Source organism: Spea bombifrons, chromosome 2 (assembly GCF_027358695.1).
Source record: "Spea bombifrons isolate aSpeBom1 chromosome 2, aSpeBom1.2.pri, whole genome shotgun sequence".
Classification (NCBI taxonomy): domain Eukaryota; kingdom Metazoa; phylum Chordata; class Amphibia; order Anura; family Pelobatidae; genus Spea; species Spea bombifrons.
Window position 1 is genome coordinate 6,225,987 of NC_071088.1, and position 21,247 is coordinate 6,247,233.

General features: G+C 46.8%; 1 protein-coding gene across 7 annotated transcripts in view; it reads right to left on the reverse strand.

Annotated features, from left to right (window-relative positions):
- The window catches only part of BCL9 (BCL9 transcription coactivator), a 97,261-nt gene that overhangs the window by 22,718 nt on the left and 53,296 nt on the right, over positions 1-21,247 (reverse strand). For 2 of the 7 annotated variants that reach the window (XM_053455657.1, XM_053455658.1), the window contains exon 2: positions 14,463-14,564. The gene's annotated coding sequence lies outside the window, so the exon portion shown is untranslated. The other 5 variants (XM_053455662.1, XM_053455664.1, XM_053455659.1 and 2 more) reach the window with 3 other exon arrangements.

The following is a 21,247-nucleotide window of genomic DNA, read 5'->3' on the forward strand; positions in this document are numbered from 1 at the left end:
ACCGAATACATCGCCAGCCTGTCAATTCCAGTTTAGTCGGACCCTTTGAACGTAAATTGTTGAGGCTATAGAAATAAAAAGGCAATATTAACTAAATATAGTTACAGACGTACAGCACCTTCCGCGCAGAGTCAGACACCACGTACGTCACAAAGCCATACAGAACACAATCTACACACAAACTACACACGTGCAGCACACATGACAGCTCCGCCAAGCCGAGGCCGGCTCTGTTCTACATGTTGGGAGCTGCTGACCGTCATCCGACGGAGAAGAATAACCTGCCGCACCTATACAATATTACCAGTCCTCTTATCCACTGTGTCCTGGCCGGCTGATGACATTTAGTGGCCCTGCGGGGACACCGTAGCCCATAAGCCAAACAGAAGCCTTCCGAACATAATCTATTCAATACGTTTACAACCGTATAGCCCCCCCCCGCCATCCCATTACACACACATGCAATTAACTGAAAGCGCGGGGGTGGGGGAGCTTACCCAACGCATTCATCAATACTATCATCATGATGATACCCCTTAACAACATAGAGTGGTATCTGGCATTGCTAATCCTACGTACGCTACTAAGTTATTTCCTGACCTATTAAACTCACGCGCTGTATATTTAATGCGCGTGTCCTCGTTTAACCTGAAACGTCACAACCTGCTGTTGATATATCCACAAACCCCCGGGGTGCTCACACGACAGGCTGTATGACCCTATGGGGTCCGCTAGCTAAACACCAGGGCTCTGCCCCTTCAACAGCAACCTACGCCGGTGACACCCCCAGGGCAAAAACACCATTCTAACCCAGCATGAACCGCAGAGGATAACTTACCCCGTGATCATCAGGGGTGCGCTTCCACTGCTGATGAAGCTCATTGCCCGCCATAACAGAGAAACATACAAATATATCCTACGACCAACTGTCACAGGACTGTCCCGACACCTAACCACTACTCCATATCCGTCCGTATAGCCTGTTACAAGCAACCTACAGCTTAGCCATACGTCCCGACGTGTCCGACAGCAGTGACATCATCGTATACCAAACAAATCCCGTAGTCTGCTACCAGGAGCCAATGTGCTCCATCGCTTACATGAGGGGCCCTTAAAGACCATAACCCAAGGGGCCCAACGGCCCCTTACACCTTAACTCACTGCTAGTGACCAAAACATACGTCCGATACCTCTATTACCGAGTACAGCCGTGGGCCATGACGGGGCCGCATACTTATACAAGCAGCCCTCACCTACCTCAACATTTACTATTTTATTAAGTGGTGCAAGAAAAGTAAAAATCACAACGATGTTCGCCATTAAACAAGAACCAGCAACCCCCCCCGCGCATGTACGCACATCAGTATCGGTCGCAAGATAATGCTTTAGGAGCACTTAAAAACGACAACACACAGGACACCTATATCTCTCTGTACACATATATACACATACACAAACACATCTTATACACACACCATACATTCTAAACAAATTTAACAATTCAAAGCAAAGCCTGCGTATGACATACATGAACATGCGTGTAACGTATCCGTGTTGTCACCGTATTTGTCTCTCTGTAATAAATATAAACACGCTGTTTAGGAGTTGTGATTGGCTCCCTCACTTATCCCATGCAGGGTAAGTCCTGAGGCCCAGCTCCTTCAGTTACCTCATGTCCCCTATGCCGTGTCCCTAACTTAACAGCACACTGTGCCCACAGCCTGTAAAGGGGCCGGTCTCACTCCATGCCACCTAAAAGTGCCCGAACCCTAACTTCCAAGGCCCCTCACTTACTGCCCTAACATGCCCCATACCCTATCAGCGAGCCCTTGTCCATTTACCTCACGCACCCCAATGTGCCCCGTGTCCTATTACGAATACCCCGTATTCCCATGCCCTGGGTCCTGCTCTTCCACGTATGGATAAATGTCCCCCTGCAGCGGGCCCGGATCCCTCACTTAGCCCGTGTTCCCGAATGTGCCCCAGACGCGGGCTCGGCTCCCTCACTTGCCCCCTGTTCCCTAACGTGACCAATCGCCAGGCCTTGCTCCCTCAGACACCCTGGCCAACACATGAACAATCTAGGCCGCTGGGGAGCCCGTCTCGCAGGACATGTGGCCCCTGACAGGGCCGGGCCCCCCGGAATTTCCCGCTCGGTTCAGCTACCTTTCTCGCTAGCTCGACACACCGTGGCCCGAGCTCGGAGGGCAGCGTGGGGCCTCGGCCTCCTCCCCGTGCCCGCTCAGCCCGCCCCCGCCATGCAAACCGTCACTCACCGGCAGGCGCCTCGGGCAGCGCCAACAGGGACGGGAGCCCAGCGGACGGGAGCCCAGCGGACGGGGGGGGGGGCGGCCGTGCAATCTGGGCTGCGGGGGGAGGGCTACCGATGTGACGCGCCAAGCGGGGCTCCCCCCGAAGGCTCTCCTCACAGCCGGGAGTGCAGGGCACTCGGCGGCAGCTTTAATCTCCCGCAGCCACACAGAAGCTCCATTGTCTTCCCCCCCTTACCAACACCACCACCTTCTTCTTCCACTGCCCTCCCCCTTTCCGGCTGCTCAAAGTGGTACCTTCCTCCTCCCCTATCTTTGGCGTAGGTTCGTGCGAGCCACTGGACACGCCCCCTTTCCCTTCACTACCCCGATTAGTTTTCAAATAACCACGCCCCTCCATCACGGCTACACACTCTCCCTCCTTTCGCATGCTCCGAGCACAGATTTCATTAGACCACGCCCCATACATAACCACGCCCACCTCGTTCGCTCCCTCTTCCTTTCTCTGTCCACACGAACATTCCACTCCTATCTCTAGACCACCCCCCCGCACCCGTGACGCGTGGTACCGCCCCCTCCTTATTCCCAGGCGTTTGATCCCCTCCTCCCCCTAAGGGGGCGTTAGGTACTGCCCGCTCTGGTCGGTCGGGGTTCTTCTTAAAGTGACAGCACCTCCCCCCCCCCATCTCCTGCCACCAGGGCTGACAACCGCGCATATCTGCCCGGCCGGCGGCACGGGGCAATCACTGACGTCTTACTCAGAGCTCCTACCGGCCGGGCGAACACAGTAACGGCTCATCACCGAGCGAGGCGTGCAACGTGACATGTAATACTGCTCTAGTCTGCCCTACTCAATGCATACGTCATACATACATCATGTATTTATAAGACAGACATACATACATCATACAAACACATGTAAAAGCCAATCTAGGCTCCCGAGTAAAGACTCAGACCTTAATCAGTCGTTGGTCTCTTTTTAATTCAGGACCTGTATGCCTGTCCCCTCGCTGTATTAACCTCTACCACTTCTGCTGGGAGGCCGCACCACTTATCTACCACCCGCTTAGTAAAGTAAAAACGTATCTTCTATCTAAGCCTCTGAGCCTTTAATATTATTTCAAAGCCTCTTGCTCTAAACATTTCTCCTCTGGAATAAAACTTCCCTCCTGTACTTTATTAAATCCCTTTAAATGTTTAAATGTCGCTCCTCCCTCTCTCTTCTCTCCTCCAACCCGGATATATCGAGATCTCTCGGCCTCTCCTGATAATGTTTATCCCGCAAACCGCTCCACATTTCAGCTGCCCTCCTCAGAGCTCTCCCTGGTGTGTCCATATCCTTCTAGTCCATATCTAGCGGTTAATATGTATGTACATACGCACATACACATACATATACACATACACACACGAGTTCTCGCTCGGTTATCTGAGTCAAATCTAAACACATACTCTAGAATGGCTCAGTGTTAATCACCCTGCTGGACACTCTGACTAATGAAAGTCTATGGAGGAAGGGACTGTACAGCCGAACGGCTCTGATCTGCCGTCACATTCTATGGCTTACGGTTTCTTCGGTGCCGTGATTTCGATGACCGTATGTTACAGTCAGATACGTACCGGCCGCGTATTCTCTCTAACATTGTGAGTTAAGATTGTAAGCTCATGAGACCAGGGCCCACCCACCTAATACTGAGGGTCAGAGGCATGACCCAGGGCAGAACCCGCAGCTGCCCCCTCCACAGCAGCCATCTTCTCTGCGGAGCGTCAGCATATGACAGCATATGACATCTTATGACATTATATCCTGGCACTCCGCGTCTGGCTCAACACAGTCCCCCATAGTGTAAACGGGCCGTCGGGGAGATCAGATATCGCCATGGTAACCATATCCGGGAACTTTTGGGCTCCCGCTACTCTGAAATAAATGCATAGCTGCCAACTGTCTTCCCGACGGAGGCTCGGTCTCATGTCTAAAGCGTTCCTGGGAACACTCTGGGTTTCGCTCGGAGACTCCGGGTCACCGCGGAGAAACTCTGGGGTGTGGGAGTGGCACGCCCCGCCCATCCCCCTCCTACAATGGTGCGTGTCCCATTATGTCAGTGGGACCGCCCACTGACATCAGAGGGACCTCCTACCAGCATCCCGCCACACAATGCCTCGATAGACCTCGATCCGCAATAACTAGCGACTTCCAAGACCTTCTGGGGGAGGGGCTTTGAAAAGGGTGGCAAGCAGGAGGGGAAGTGGGTGTGGATGTGGGAGGGGGAAGAGGGTGGGTGTGGCCTTTTCAGTTTCCAATGTAATAACCAGTACCTGTTTTTGTGTCACATGACAGATAAACATTCCCTGTAAATTATGCGCTTCATTATATGAAGGGCGAAGCAATATTATTACATAATTAAATCATTATTTCCAGGAAGAGTATTTAGAGAACATTTTCCAAGAAACCTCTACAGAAACTAATTAAAAAAATAATAAAATAATCTGGGGCAACTGGCAGGCATCAAACTTCTGCTTCCAGGGCTGTGAGGTTTATAATCCGCTGGAAATAAGACGGACCGCATTCCTGGAGTGCCTCGGCCGGGATGCCGCTCTACCTCCGCAGCGCTCCAACATTCCTCCCTAATACACGGGCTCCCTTCATTCCGCCAGGGAGGTCACAAGCGGCTCCACAAGCGGCTGTGTGACTCTTTTAAGGGTTAACGATCAGTTCTGCGTATTCCAAAGGAAATAGAGAGCCTCGTATTCCAGCTCTATTACCCCGACTGTCTCTTTTATGAATCCGCGGATACAGATCGTGGGCAGTTAATGCTTCTGCTGTCTCGGGAGGTCACATTATCTGCGTCTACATCTTTAGTGTTTGAGTTATATTTTGTATATTATAATAGTAGTCCCAGTACTTCAGCATAAACCCAGCACTGTATACAGTAATATAACCCCCAGCGCTGTATACAGTAATATAACCCCCAGCGCTGTATACAGTAATATAACCCCCCAGCGCTGTATATAGTAATATAACCCCCCAGCGCTGTATACAGTAATATAACCCCCAGCGCTGTATACAGTAATATAACCCCCAGCGCTGTATACAGTAATAACCCCCAGCGCTGTATACAGTAATATAACCCCCAGCGCTGTATACAGTAATATAACCCCCCAGCGCTGTATATAGTAATATAACCCCCCAGCGCTGTGTACAGTAATATAACCCCCAGCGCTGTATACAGTAATATACCCCCAGCGCTGTATACAGTAATATAACCCCCCAGCGCTGTATACAGTAATATAACCCCCCAGCACTGTATACAGTAATATAACCCCCAGCGCTGTATACAGTAATATAACCCCCAGCGCTGTATACAGTAATATAACCCCCAGCGCTGTATACAGTAATATAACCCCCAGCGCTGTATACAGTAATATAACCCCCAGCGCTGTATACAGTAATATAACCCCAGCGCTGTATACAGTAATATAATCCCCAGCGCTGTATACAGTAATATAACCCCCCAGCGCTGTATACAGTAATATAATCCCCAGCGCTGTATACAGTAATATAATCCCCAGCGCTGTATACAGTAATATAACCCCCAGCGCTGTATACAGTAATATAACCCCCGGCGCTGTATACAGTAATATAACCCCCGGCGCTGTATACAGTAATATAACCCCCCAGCGCTGTATACAGTAATAATCCCCAGCGCTGTATACAGTAATATAATCCCCAGCGCTGTATACAGTAATATAACCCCCAGTGCTGTACACAGTAATAACCCCCCCAGCGCTGTTTACAGTAATATAACCCCCAGTGCTGTATACAGTAATAACCCCCCATGCTGTATACAGTAATAACCCCCCACCATTAGGCGGCCATTGGGCTGCATAGACATCAACAAGGCCCCAGTGTTGCCCGGCCGGACCAGTGAGATCTGCATATGAGAATGGGTGAATGTATTTCCCGGTAGGCCACTCCGGCCCTAGCCCCATTGTTGTCAGTCATGTGATATTTTGGGTGACTTTCCCGGCTCAAACACCACACTGAGCTGATGCTTTTTGGCGATGCTAACGGAGTCCGTTTCTTCATAGACTTTCATTAGTCAGGGTGTCCGTCTGGGTGATTAATACAGAGCCATTCTATTGTTTCGCCAGAGTCGGGGGGGTTTGTCTAGTAGATTGGGGCTCAGATAACAGAGCGAGAATCATACAAACGGCTGATATTCAGCTGCCTGAAAACATTATATGATGGGGCAAAAACTACAAACAGTTTTAAAAAAGAAAAGAATGCAATATTTTTAAAAACGTATTTTTATCCGATACCAGGAATCCCCCGCGATGCTCACGTGTGAGATAAACGCAATGCTTGTCATTTTATCACGCCATGTGTTTCACCGAGATTTAATTTTATTTAGGAATGAAGGGGAGGGAGGCTTCGATTGATGTTTTGATGTTTGACAAGCAGACACGTCGAAAGGCAGTTTCACTACAACAACCACCACTAAACGAAGCCACCGCAATCGGTGTGCGTCGCTTTGATCCAAATAACAAATTGCGAGTGAATGAAGCAGCCAGTGACAGATTAGGCATTCTGCGCACATCCTTCCCACAGCCTGTATGGTAAAAATACTGATATTAAAAACAGTAACATTCTGTATAATAGTAGTGTTTTCCTAAACCCTCTGATTCCTTATCATACTGCCTGCGCTAAATAAAGGAGTGTCTCAATCTTAATCACCCATTCAGACGCTCTGACTAATGAAAGTCTATGGAGGAAGGGACTTCATTAGCATCGCCATAAAGCATCAGCTCAGTGTGGTGTTTGAGCCGGGAAAGTCGCCGAAAATATCACCTGACTGACAGCAATTTTTCTCATTAGCGTTCCAGTTTAAAGATCAATCGGTCCCAATATCATGTAAAAAGTCCTGGAATAACCCCGCCCCTAACCACACCCTAACCACACCCCTTAAAGAACAATGCATTCTGTTTGGAATTCTGACAGGACGCAGGTGTATTTGGAGAGTACCCTAAACTTACATACCCCCCAACACCCCCCCCCCGGCTACACCCGGCAAGCCTTCAGCAGATAGATAATACATGTTTCAGGCATAACGGGGGGGGAGGCGGTCTGTTTTTAGAAATATAGACGGTAGAGGTGGGTGAGCTGGAAGTAGAAGGGCCTCCCTTCCAGGCGTTCGCTCAGTTCCATAAATTGCTAAGAAATCCCACGTGAAGCCCAGAATCGTGGGCGCGATAGATATTATATATATATATAGACACGCGCCAGCGAGAGAGAGCGTGCGGGGGAGTATATTACTGTCTCGGTAGGGCTTTGTCGTTCATAAAGAAGATCCCTGTCACAATCCGATCACAACATCTCTCTGATACAGCGAGACGCTCGTACGCAGCTGGCCTACTCAGAGAGACCCCCGCGGCGGCATAACGTATATCACACACTATATACCTATACACACACACAACGTATATCACACACTATATACTGTATACCTATACACACACATAACGTATATCACACACTATATACTGTATACCTATACACACACATAACGTATATCACACACTATATACTGTATACCTATACACACACATAACGTATATCACACACTATATACCTATACACACAGACACACACATAACGTATATCACACACTATATACTGTATACCTATACACACAGACACACACAACGTATATCACACACTATATACTGTATACCTATACACACACACAACGTATATCACACACTATATACTGTATACCTATACACACATAATGTATATCACACACTACATACCTATACACACACACACACACACATAACGTATATCACACACTATATACTGTATACCTATACACACATAATGTATATCACACACTATATACTGTATACCTATACACACAGACACACACATATCATATATCACACACTATATACTATATACCTATACACACAGACACACACACATAACGTATATCACACACTATATACTGTATACCTATACACACACACAACGTATATCACACACTATATACTGTATACCTATACACACACACACAACGTTCAAAAGTTTGGGGTCACTGAGCGGTTTTCATGGAAAACAAGGAAATTTGCAAATGCCCGCTAGTGCCATTAGCCTTTTTTCTTTATATTATGAGAAGCCCCACTTCTCAGGGGACGTACGTAATGAAAATGTTACATTTGGTAAATGCTGGAAATAAAATCAGGCAGAACTATTCCTTCAAAGAAAAAAAAACCCAATGCTTTCCAACTCACAAAGGGTTAAGTGATCCTAAAGCCAACGTAACCGCGATTACGTTTACATCTGTGCAAGCAACACGCGCTTTAAGAAAGGATTCATTGAGTTTAGGAAGAAACGAGGCTCGGATCACACTGCGCTACAGAAATCTCCAGGAAACATCAATAGACATCTTGTGTGTGGAAGGAAATCTTGGAGAGCGTCAAACCCCGGAGGCCGAGATAAGTGGATGCCGGGGCAGGTCGCCTCAACCAGTTTCTGATCCTCGTAAAGAAACGTCTGCTCCACGGAGAGAAGGATGGTCGCTGCGTGTGGCGTAACGAAGAGCTGACGCTCCAACGTCAGTAAATCAAAGAGCAGAGCTGGAAGGACATCTCCTGACCGCTGCGACCGGGTTTTACGAGGGCAGAAGCTCAACCAGAAGGCTATACGTCGGCAATTCGGAACCATAGAGTTCTCGATTTTATCTCCCAGGCATCGACCAAACTCCTGTCTCCTCAACCAATAACATTTTGCTTCTCTGGGATGTTGTCTGTCCACACTTAGTCCGGCCCACGAGGAACCACGAGAACCTTCAACTCTCCAAGCAGAAGGAAGTAGATGAACAGAAGAGGTTTAAACTGTTGTGGCTCAGGGAAATATCACAACATATAAATCATCATAAAACTGATCTGATTCATGTGATGATACCCGTTGTACAGCGCTGCAGAATATGATGGTGCTATATAATAATGATTAACAATACCCAATACCTCTCTCTTTTTTAATTTATTCCTTTTCATGAACAAAAGCATCAAATTGACCTTAATGGTCATTCTACTATCAATATTTATTGTGGCCAAGTCTCGTTCTTCGACCTGAGTAACAATGTAACTGCATCTCTGGCAGAACATGGCGTTACATTTACTTCAAGGGCTCAGAAGGCCCTTCTTCAAGCGTACTGGTCCCGCGTATTATAAGAATATCCGTATCTCGGCTGATTTATAGGTAAATCCTACCGACGGCACAGCTGGGAGACCTGGAGAATCCGGGTTTCATGGCACTGGGTCAACAGGACAGGAATAATGAGCATAGATCCACCCACCAATCCACAGCTCCTCCCACTCTGCTGGAACCCCACCCACTCCAATGAACCAATTGACCATTCTTTTTATTAGGTGATCCGGTGTAGAGCGAAAGCGGAATATATCAAGAATCCCTTTAAAACTATAAGCTACGGGAGACGTTTATTTCAAAGGAGGAGAATGTTAGAACAGGAGGGCATAATCTAAATGGAATGGAAGGCGGTTTTACTTTACTGAAAGGGTGGTAGATTAATGGAGCGACCTCCCAGCAGAGGTGGTAGAGGGTAATACAGTGAGGGTATTAAACATGCATGGGATAGACATACGGCTCCTGAATCTAAGACGAGACCAACGACTGATTAAGGTCTTTATAGCAGGAGAAACGAGCGACTAGACGGGGGCCGAAGGGGTCTTCACTGCCTTACATGTTTCTGCGTAATATTACTTTCTCGCCGTTCCCTGCGTGTTCTAAAGTGTTATTTTATAGCGTTTTAATTACTGAAAACAAGCAGGGTGGTAAAAAAAAAAACAAAAAAAAAACGCAGTGAAACACACAGCTTAATTAAATAATAAAAATTATATATTTTTGGTTATCGTAAAGTCCGCTGCCGCGCATGAAATCAGCAAATAATAATAATTACATGAAAGAAAATGGCTGCAGGAATTTCTGCTGAACATTAAACCTGGAGATGGGGCTGCGTGTTTGCGATTATTTCAGAGGGGGTTGGCGCGGCTGTAGCATTTATAAGAATACCAAAAAAAAAAAAAAACTAATAATAATAAGAGACCTAAGCTCCAATTCCAATTATTACCATAGCAACCGGTGGCCAAATCTGAAATCGCAACGGTTTTACCGTCAATCATTCCGCACGTTGGGCTCATTAATTACTGTCTGCGTGGTTTACTGCTTGCCGGTGGAATACGTTGCCAAAGGGCACACGCATGTATCTAAAAACACCGGCGGCGTCTAGTTAACCCTTTTCTTCCTGCACAGCGGAAGCACTGGCATGGATTAAAGCTACTCTTTTGTCTCGTAAGCCCAGCCTTTTAGTCCCCTGGAACATCGCGCTCCAAAAACGGAATTATTCCAAACGATCAGAACGCTGAACATACGCAGAGCCCTGGATTCCAGAGCTGCGGGTGGATATCTGTTTTTGTTAATTATGAAACAAAAAGCGGCTTTTAGGGAACATTCAGCAGGAGGCATGGGGACCGATCCATTCATATTATTTAATCACGATGGGATGTAACATGAGGGGCAATCCTCAGGTCAACGGTTGGACTCGGCACGACCAATCACAGACACTGAATTCATTTAATGTATGGGTGGCTTGAGGAACAACAGCCAGGTTCCTACAAAGACCTGGGTCCAAATTACACTTAACAGCACAAAGTCCCGGTAGTTTCCGGTAAAAAGTATTGCATCATTGACCACACTACTGTCTCCTCAAGCAATAACATTTTGCTTCTCTAGGAAGACCAGACTTAGTCCGGCCCACGAGGAACAACAAGAACCTCCAACTCTCCAAGCAGAAGAAGTAGAAGAACAGAAGAAGTTGTAACTGTTGTGGCTCGGGGAAATCATTGTCATAATAATAATAATAATACCCAACCCTCTCTTATTTAATTTATTACTTTTCATGAACAAAAACATCAGATTGACCTTAATGGTCAGTCTAATATCAATATTCTTTGTTCCCAAGGAACATAACAGGAATGGTGAGCTGGAGCTCCCCCAGTTGTCTGTCCATTATTATGAAAGAGAAGGTCCATCCATTAATGTCCTCCAGATGCCAGAATAAAATAATGCCCTGAGACTATCGTCAGTGACGTAGGCTGTCTACGCTTTCGGTATCAGATCCAGAGGGGCAACAGTTCCCCCAGCTTCAAAACGGGGGGGCAGATTGTCTTCTTGGGTCATCGGACCTCCAGGTGTCCCGCTGCTCAATGGGCAGGTTACAGGGGACATCTTTGATCTCCGCAAATGGCCCATTTACACTATGCCTCCACAGACTGTGAAAGAAGCTTTAAGACACGGCTCACCGGGACATGATGTCCTCGTTTGGCACACGGATCACCGGGACATGATGACCTCCTTTGGCACACGGATCACCGGGACATTATGTCCCCGTTTGGCACACGGATCACCGGGACATGATGTCCTCCTTTGGCTGATCTTGAGCCGTTTCTGAGCTAATCATCGCTAACGCATTCAGAAGCCACATAATATCGCATCATATTAAAAGCTAGTCAGCCGCCCGATTATCGTAGGTTAAAAAAACAATTATATTTTGTTATTTAACACATACTATATATTTATAATTTACAAAACTAGGAAATGTACAAAAATCTGGTTGCCTTCTGAACCGATGATTAAATATCTCACGGGGGATACAATGTTGTAAAATAAATTTGGTGATAAAAGGGATCATTTTGGACGCTTCCAGCCCAGGCAGCGCTCACAAAGCTACCGGGAAAAAAATAAATTAAATAAAATGTTAAAACAGAGCCGTTCCATGAGGCTTTACATCCGTTATTCTCTCCAAACAACCAAAACCGGCCGCGGGGTACGCTTATTTCTGAGAAACATATTACATATAATATTATATATAATGTATAGATTGTAAGCTCGTTTGAGCCGGGCCCTCCTCACCTGTTGTCTTCTGTTAGTCAAATTGTTATGTTACATACTACTTGTTATGTCCTGTCCTCCCATTGTACAGCGCTACGAAATATGATGGCGCTATATAAAACAATAAATAATATATATATTGTGAAAGGGTCTGACAAAAGTGGAACTCATGGACTAAGACAAACTTTAGGAAAACAGGGCTTTAGGCTTAAAAATACTAAGTCATAAAACCAACATATGAACGTACATGGTGCCTGTATTATAAAGACAGGAGAGGTTGGTCATTCTTCCAAATGTAAACATAATATGAGCGCAGGAATGAAGAAACTTTTTCTTTACGAATGAATGAGTTTGTTTCTATCTTTTCCTTCCTAATGCAGTTGGAACTAAAACTGTAAAATGCGTCGGCTACAATATCTTACCATTGCTTCCGAACGTCCACATGCAGCAGTACACGTCTATTATATTATATATTTATTATTTAAAACGGGGTAAGAACTTTGGGGTAAAGCCCTGGCCTCTGTATGCTGCATACTGTTACAGTCCTAGCCGGGGAAGCGTGCGCCGTCTGACCTCACCTAGCCAGGAATCTGTGGCATCCAAACCAGCCAGCTTTCTGCTTTACGATCTCAAATTGCCTTCTTCATTCTTTGTTGCAGAACCTGACTCGTTCGCTTTCCTGTAATATCAGAGGAGTGTTATTCCTCCCCACCCTTTTACGACGGCCACCGGACGGAGCGGAGAGACTTGAGCAGCAGTGCCGCTCCCTTTCGCGTTATTATGTATCGGGCCGCGCTGTACGTGCCGTCTGCGTTTATTCCGCCGGGGTACAATAAGGTGACATATTACAGGGGGGGAGCCGGCAGCATTTAATCTGTCCTCGGAATTGACTTCGGTTCGTTGCGTTCCGCGGCCTCCGATCCACCTACACATTTCTGCAAAGGCAGCCGTTCTCTGGAGCCGTTAATTAGCATTATTCTCACACTTCACCCGCGCCGGGCGCATTCTCAAAATCAGAATTTAAAAGTCTTTTTTGTTTTTTTGAGGGTTTTTTTGTAAGTCTGGTACGGGGTGATCTCAGGCGAGGTCGCTTTTACAGACAGCGCAGAATTCTATTTCTTTTCCATTTTCCCTGTGAATTACGTCGATACAGCAATGCTATTTAATATCGTCGAGCTGCAATGCATCACGCTCCACTTCACAACTAAAGCCGAACGACACCATTTTTTTTGTCCTAGAATCAGATTAAAAATACGTTTTCAAAAATATTACATTTTCCATCTTTTCTAAACCAGTTGTTTTTGCCCCATAATATCATGTTTTCAGGCAGCTGAATATTAGCCATATTGTATGAGTTATCTGAGCCCCGATCTACTAGACAAACACCCCGACTCCTTATACTGCCTGTGAGAAACAATAGAATGACTCAGTCTTAATCACTCAGCCAGACACTCTGACTAATGAAAGTCTATGGAGGAACGGACTTCATTAGCATTGCCATAAAGCATCAGCTCAGTGTGGTGTTTGAGCCGGGAAAGTCACCCAAAATATCACATGACCGACAACAATGGCGGCTCCAGGTCTGCAGATAAAGGGAGTTTATTGGAGGAAATCAGTAACTTTGTCTTCATGGCCTGGACGGCTGTAGTAAAGGTAATTGTAGCTCAGCAACAGATCGGGACGGTTTATTAACCACACGCGCTCCCAAGGTGAGCGTTGTCATAAGATGAACCCAGCTGGAATTCTATAGGACTCAGTAATTCAACTCAACAGACTTCCTCAAGCCTTAATTCATCGCTGTCTCTACGGAGAGCAAACATGAATGGTCTTAATGGCACCCCGTAGCTCAGCTCCGACGTTCTCCTTAATGGACGATCATTTTGTGATGTAATGTTTTCGCTAACATTCCATTTCTTTCTTTATTTCAACATGGATAAAGTAACCAGAGATCTGCTTACGACATCCCGATACTTCCAAAAACCAAGTAGCAGAAACTACGGCTCTCCAAGAAAGCCTGCTGAGGATGGACTGAAGAGGTCCCATCTCACACTTTACCCCAGTCTGCAGCGAACCCGCCGCGTTGGTACCCCGAGACATTCACTAAAGCTTTAGCAGCGTCGGTATACTCGTGACTATTATCCATCGCTTGGAATTTCCATTATGGTCTCACTAGGGTCACCGTTCCACCACTCCTCGCCCCAAACAAATGGAAACGAACTCACCGGTAGAACGTGGACAATCCCCTCAGCACTCAGAAGAATTCCTCATCCCAAGGTTCTCCCAGCCTTCACGCGTAATCCTTTGCTACGTTCAGCCGCTGCTACCTGCAAAACGGGTTAAAAACAAGGGTCAGCAAACATGCGCAGGCACATTTCGATTTGGGACATGGGCCGCCCCTACACATAGTATCGCCTAAGGTGCTCAGATGGTATCAGGCGCTGCCATGAGGTTCATTCCCATACGAACAAGAAGTGCGTATAGGAGTTGGGCGCCAGAGACACGGTTTGCCCAGAGCACTAGAGCCAGTCCTGATTTTTGGCGTGTATGGTATTTTTTGTATATTCATTTCATTTGTACAATATTGTCTCAGCATCTTCTAGATTGTAAGCTCCTTTGACCAGGACTGTCCTTATTTAATGTTTATTTTATTTATTTTTTTTTAATAGGAAGGAGATAATGCCACACTTCCTGGTAGACAATAATTTCAGATAGGCCGAGTCTCATCCACCCCAAACGTCTGCGGTGACCTCTCTCGGGTTTCTGAAGCCTTGACTCCCACATCCCACCCAAAAGGTCTCTAAACCTCATAAACATTCAACGAGGGCCAAGCTGGCGGGCAGACTGATGGCTTTCTTCATTATTACTCGGGGCTAAAGGGCAGGAGGAAACAATTACACCAACACAGCAATCCTTACAAAGGCTCTTGTGTCCATGAGACAAACATTAGTGGGGGGGATGCGTTTCTGTTAACACTTCCTCCCCGTAGAGCAGCGTATGATTCGTTGAATATGTGAAGCATTAATTGCTTTTAGTGACAGAGGAAACGGCCAGGACACCGAGAAGTCACTCAAAACATCTGTGTTCAAGCAGGGATCTAGCTACATACAGGTATTTTTTTAGTAAACTTGCCCAGTGTGCCAAAGGGCCAGTCTGGGCCTACACTTGGCCGTTCGGGGATAGCCACTTATCGTGAGATACGAGGTCACCCACAGCTGGCTTGCCGGTCACTATAAATTAAGTAAAGTAAACCTGAACGGTGTCCATTTCTCTAATGGTTTACTAGGTGCTTGTGAATGATTTAGGGGGGGGGGACCTCATCGCTGCGTGAATCCTGATCACCGAAATACGCTTCGGTCTTCTTAACCAAAACAAGAGAATATTCTAAAAAAATATACATACAGCGGCATGCTTTCATTTTACCGGGGCGGAAGGAAGCGAGTTAATTAATTGTCAGCGGATGTTATACAATTTAATGGCTTCAAAGCATGTAATAAAAAAAACGTAAGTTTGTCGTGGGCTTATAGTAACACCCAGACATTTCTATTATCACCTCGGATTCACACTGCTCCGGAATAAAGCACCCGGCCTCTCAGCGGCTCCGAGTGTTTGGTGGATACAGAAACCAAGCGTCTAATTTATTGCTGTCACGGTCAGGACTACTTGCCAAGCCGTAACTGTGTGGAGGGTGTGGGCATGAAGGGGTTAATAGCACCAGGCCTCTGGATTTACTAACTTGACCCCTTAACAGGGCATAAGTTACACCAAATTAACCCCCAAATCCTGCCTGTATCCCCCCAGGTAGTCTGCCACCACTCACGATTTTGATACCGGATTCGTGAGAAATCCGAATTAGAACCTTTATCTCTATATATATCAACCCACCCCGGGCACACAACATATATATATATTCTGTAGAACTTAATAACAATATGGTAACGTGTTATCCTCTCTTAGGGTTTGTGGATATCGATACTAGAGCCCAAAGACAGACTTAGATTTTGAATATTTTAATAACAAAAAGACAAAGATTACACAGTGCCAGAATTACAAAAAAAAACAAGACATACAAAATAAAAATAAAACAGCAAACAGTTCTTAAAAACAAAGAGACTTAAACACAGGACCCTCACTCACGAGTTTCTCCAATAAGTAGGCCTGTGGGAACTCCTTAAGTCCAGATGGTTCTTATGATGTTGTTCCGATCAGAGTATATCATGGAGTTCTCCTTTTCGGTCGCTGCATTGTCCCTAAATCAGACTTTTGCAAGCAAACGCCCCTCTGATCACATGACTGATTATATGACACCATCCCCAAGAATCAGGTCCCATCTTTGATGTGCCAATAAGTTATGGTGGGGTAAAGGTGATGGAAACCCCCCACTTAAGATAGGAATGGAATTCCTATAACTAAGGATCCTTATCAGTTAGGCCATGAATCACCACAGGGGTCCTTTGGGAAGATGACACCTCTAGCCAGAACAGATACAGAGAGCATTCACAAAGAAACACATTAAATCAACCTCAGATTAACTCATTGAATGCTTAAACAAAGAAACTAACCACCTCTGCTGGGTTACCATTCCATGCATCCACTACATTATATGGGTTAATCATGACACCTCCCCCTTTAAGATGGTGGACAGAGGAGGTCAGCACACGCTGATCTACTATGTCTGCCTAACATCTAGTCTCTTATTGTCGAGATAAGCCATCAGCATTCCCATGTAAACTGCCTTTCTTATGCTGCACAGTGAAATTATACTGCTGGAGTAAAAGACTCCACCTGAGCAGTTTGCTGTTGTTTCCTGCTACCCTATCTAGCCAATGCAGAGGATTATGATCCGTTATGACAGTGAAATCTCTTCCATACAAATAGGGCTGTAGCTTCTGCAAGGCCCATACCACTGCCAGACATTCCTTCTCCACCACAGCATAGGCTACTTCCCTGGGTAACAGTTTTCTGCTTAGGTACATAATGGGGTGCTCCTCACCTTTGGTATTAACCTGGCTGAGCACAGCCCCCAGCCCATAGTTAGAAGCATCCGTCTGTACCACAAACCTTCTACTAAAGTCAGGGGCCTGAAGCACAGGGGAACTAGCTAAGGCCGCCTTGAGTTTGGTAAAAGCCTGATCGCATTGTGCAGTCCAGTCTACTTGCTTAGGAAGCTTTTTCTTGGTCAGGTCTGTGAGAGGTTTAGCTATGGTACTATAATCTGGGACAAATTTTCTATAGTACCCTGCAGTCCCCAAAAAGGACATAACCTGCTTCTTGGTCTTGGGAGTTGGCCAGGTATTGATTGCTTCTATCTTATCTGGTTCAGGGCGTATGTTTCCCCCTCCCACTCTATGCCCCAAATACTGGACTTCCCTCATCCCTATTTGACACTTCTCAGGTTTGATGGTGAGCCCTGCATTGGCAATGCGACCCAGAACCTCGTTCAAATGGACCAAGTGTTCCTCCCAGGTATTACTAAATACCGCAATGTCATCAAGGTAGGCCACTGCAAACTCCCCTTGACCTTCCAGTAACTGATTCACTAGCCTTTGGAAGGTGGCAGGTGCATTTTTCATCCCAAAGGGCATAACACAGAATTCATATAAACCAAAGGGAGTAATGAATGCGGAGCGTTCCTGGGCCTCAGGGGTCATAGGGATTTGCCAATATCCCCTGCTCAAATCCATAATGGTGAGATATTGGGCCCCTGCTAGCTGGTCTAGTAGCTCATCGATCCTAGGCATGGGGTAGGCATCAAAGGTGGTGACTGCATTTAACCGTCTGTAATCTACACAGAAGCGAGTCGTCTTATCCTTTTTAGGTACTAGTACAACAGGGGATGCCCAAGGACTTTTAGAGTGTTTAATTACCCCCAACCTCATCATGTCCTCTATTTCTTGTTGGATATGCACTCTCACCTCAGGGGACACTCGATAGGCCATCTGCCTTAGAGGGGGTTGAGACCCTGTTTCAACATGGTGGTAAGCCAATGTGGTTTTCCCTGGCACCCCAGTAAATATACTTTCATAGCGGGTTATCACTTGATGGAGCTGCCATTTCTGCTCCGCAGAGAGCTGGGAATTGATCTCTGCTTTCTCTATGGACCCCTGGCTCTTAGCTTCTCCCACCAGATCCACTAGGGGATCACTATCTGATCCCTCCTCTGGTAAGCTGCACACACTTAGGACTGAAGTCTCTGGGTCATGATATGCCTTCAACATATTGATGTGATACCTTCTTTGCCTCCGCCCTGTCTCATCTAGGGCCACTACATAAGTTGTGGGGTCCAAACGCTGCAGAATAGGATGAGGGCCTTCCCAGGCAGCCTGCAGTTTATTCTGTCTGGTTGGGGTCAACACCATAACTCTCTGCCCCACTTCATAGACCCTCTCCCTGGCATTGCGGTCATACCACCTCTTCTGCCGAGACTGTGCTGCCTTAAGGTTATTATGCACTAACCCTGTCAAGGTCTGCATCTTGTCCCTAAACTTCAGCACATACTCCACTACTGAAGTCTCTGACGTGGGAAGTTTTCCTTCCCATTCCTCTCTAACTAAATCTAGGGGACCCCTTACCCTGCGCCCATACAGCAATTCAAAGGGCGAAAAGCCAGTAGATTCCTGGGGTACCTCTCGATATGCAAACAACAAATGGGGTAAGTACTTCTCCCAATCTTTGCCCTGGGAATCCACAAATGTTCTAAGCATTTGTTTCAGAGTCCCGTTAAACCGCTCACAGAGGCCATTCGTTTGAGGGTGATATGGGCTTGCTACCAGATGTTGCACATTCACCTTTTTGCACAGACTTTGCATCAAGTTGGACATAAATTGCGGGCCTTGGTCTGTAAGCATTTCCTTAGGGAACCCCACCCTGCAAAATATACCTAGGAGTGCATCAGCAACTTTATCTGCTCGAATGGAGGATAAAGCAATGGCTTCAGGATAACGAGTAGCAAAATCCACTACGGTGAGGATATACTGTTTTCCTGAGCTGCTAGGTATAGCTAGGGGCCCAACCAGGTCTACTGCCACCCGCTCAAATGGCTCAGCTATGATAGGTAAGGGCACTAGAGGGGCACGGGCAACGTCCCCAGCCTTCCCCACTCTCTGACACACTGGACAGGAACGACAAAAGTTTGCTACATCGGTGCCCATGCCGGGCCAGTAAAAGTTGTGAGCCAGCCTGGATTTTGTTTTATGCACTCCAAGATGCCCTGCCAAGGGTGTTTCATGGGCCAGCTTAAGCAAATCTTTCTGGAATTGCATAGGGACTACAAGCTGTCTTTCTACTTCCCAGGGTCTTTGTGGATCTCGAGCAAGGAGTTCCCGATATAAGATCCCCTTTTCCCAGTACACCCTCTGTACATCACTTTCAGTTACAGGCCTTTCTGCACGCTGTCTCATGCTTTCCAAGGAGGGGTCAGTGCGCAGAGCAGCCAGGTAAGCCTTATTACCTCCCTCCACCCCAGATACACTTGAAATTAAAGCCTTCTCTGGAAGAACTTCCAAGGGAGTGGTATTTGACATGGCTCCCTGTAGGGGAGTTAATCCATTCTCCGCTGATGGAGGGGTTAAGTTAGGGTCATTTTCATAATTTCTTACCCCTCCACACTCCCTTGCTGCTTCCTGGGCAGCCTGTAAACGGGTCACTACACCTATGGTGGGGGTACGGCCGGCTGCAACACTTTTACCTTCTAGGGTACCAGACTGCTTGGGGGTATTATCCGATAAATCCACTCCCCCATCCCCATGGGCAGACATTTCCGGTGTTGATACATTCAGGAGATTATGTAACCCCTTTACCCCCACAAAGCCACTACATTTCCCCGTATTCCCCAAAGTTTCACACAGTACCTCCGTTTCTTCAGGATTCCTTGGTACCCCTTCTGGGTCACAGGCATTGTCCTCTGGGACATAACGACAAAGCATTCGGCCCAAATCACTACCCAACAATACATTTACAGGAATATCCTCAGAGATTCCCACCTCCCGCAAACCTTTCCCCGCACCCCAATCGAGGTACACCCGGGCCATAGGCACTGCGGGGCATACTCCACCAATTCCTTTAATAGTCATAGTTTTCCCGGGGATAATATCCTCTTTGTTCACAACTTCTGGACGTACCAAAGTGCAGGAAGCTCCAGTGTCCAGAAGTCCCATTGTCACACGGTCCCCAACTGTTACACACTGCAAGTTGTCTCCTTGTGCCTCCTTTGGTCTAGCCACAAATAAAACAGGTGCAGCTCCCCCAGCTGTACCTCCATTTCCGTTTGTCCGTGGAGATGGTCTCTTAGAAGGGCAGGTGACACTCAGGTGCCCAATCTGGTTACACCGATAACACCGGCGGGTATCCCCCTGGCCCGATGTGGCTCCTGCCCTGTTGGCTAGAAAAGGTGTGGGTGATGGTCTCCCTGCTGGCTTAGGAGTTGGTGGCTGGTAGGCTGCTCCTTTCCAGGTGGATGGTCCTTGCGATGCTTGTACCCGCTTTGTTGTTGGAGTACGGTTGTTGGCATAATCGTTAGCCAGATCTGCCGCCTCTGCCGTGGTCTTAGGTTTTCTGTCCAGAATCCACTCTCGGGCCTCCGGACTTCGTGTCCTCAGGAACTGCTCCAAAATCATCAGATCCTCCAGGGCCTCATATGTAGTAACTTGTAGGCCTCCAGTCCATTGCCGGAAAATAGTCCGAAGCTGTCCCGCATATTCGGTGCAACTGTCCGATGTAGCTTGCTGCATCTCTCGAAACTTTTTCCTGTAGAATTCAGGGGTGAGGTTAAAACTTTTTAACAAGGCAGATTTTATGGCCTCATAGTCCTGGTCAACCTCCATTGGTAGGGAAGCAAACACATCCAGGGCTTTCCCCTTCAGACGTGGGGTTAAATACTTTCCCCACTCTTCCTTGGGCAGCTGGTACTGCCGGCACACTTTCTCAAATCCTCTCAAAAACACATCCAAGTCAGTGTCCTTTTCCAGCATTGGAAAGTGTTCCAGGCGAGGTCGGTTAGCATATCCATCCC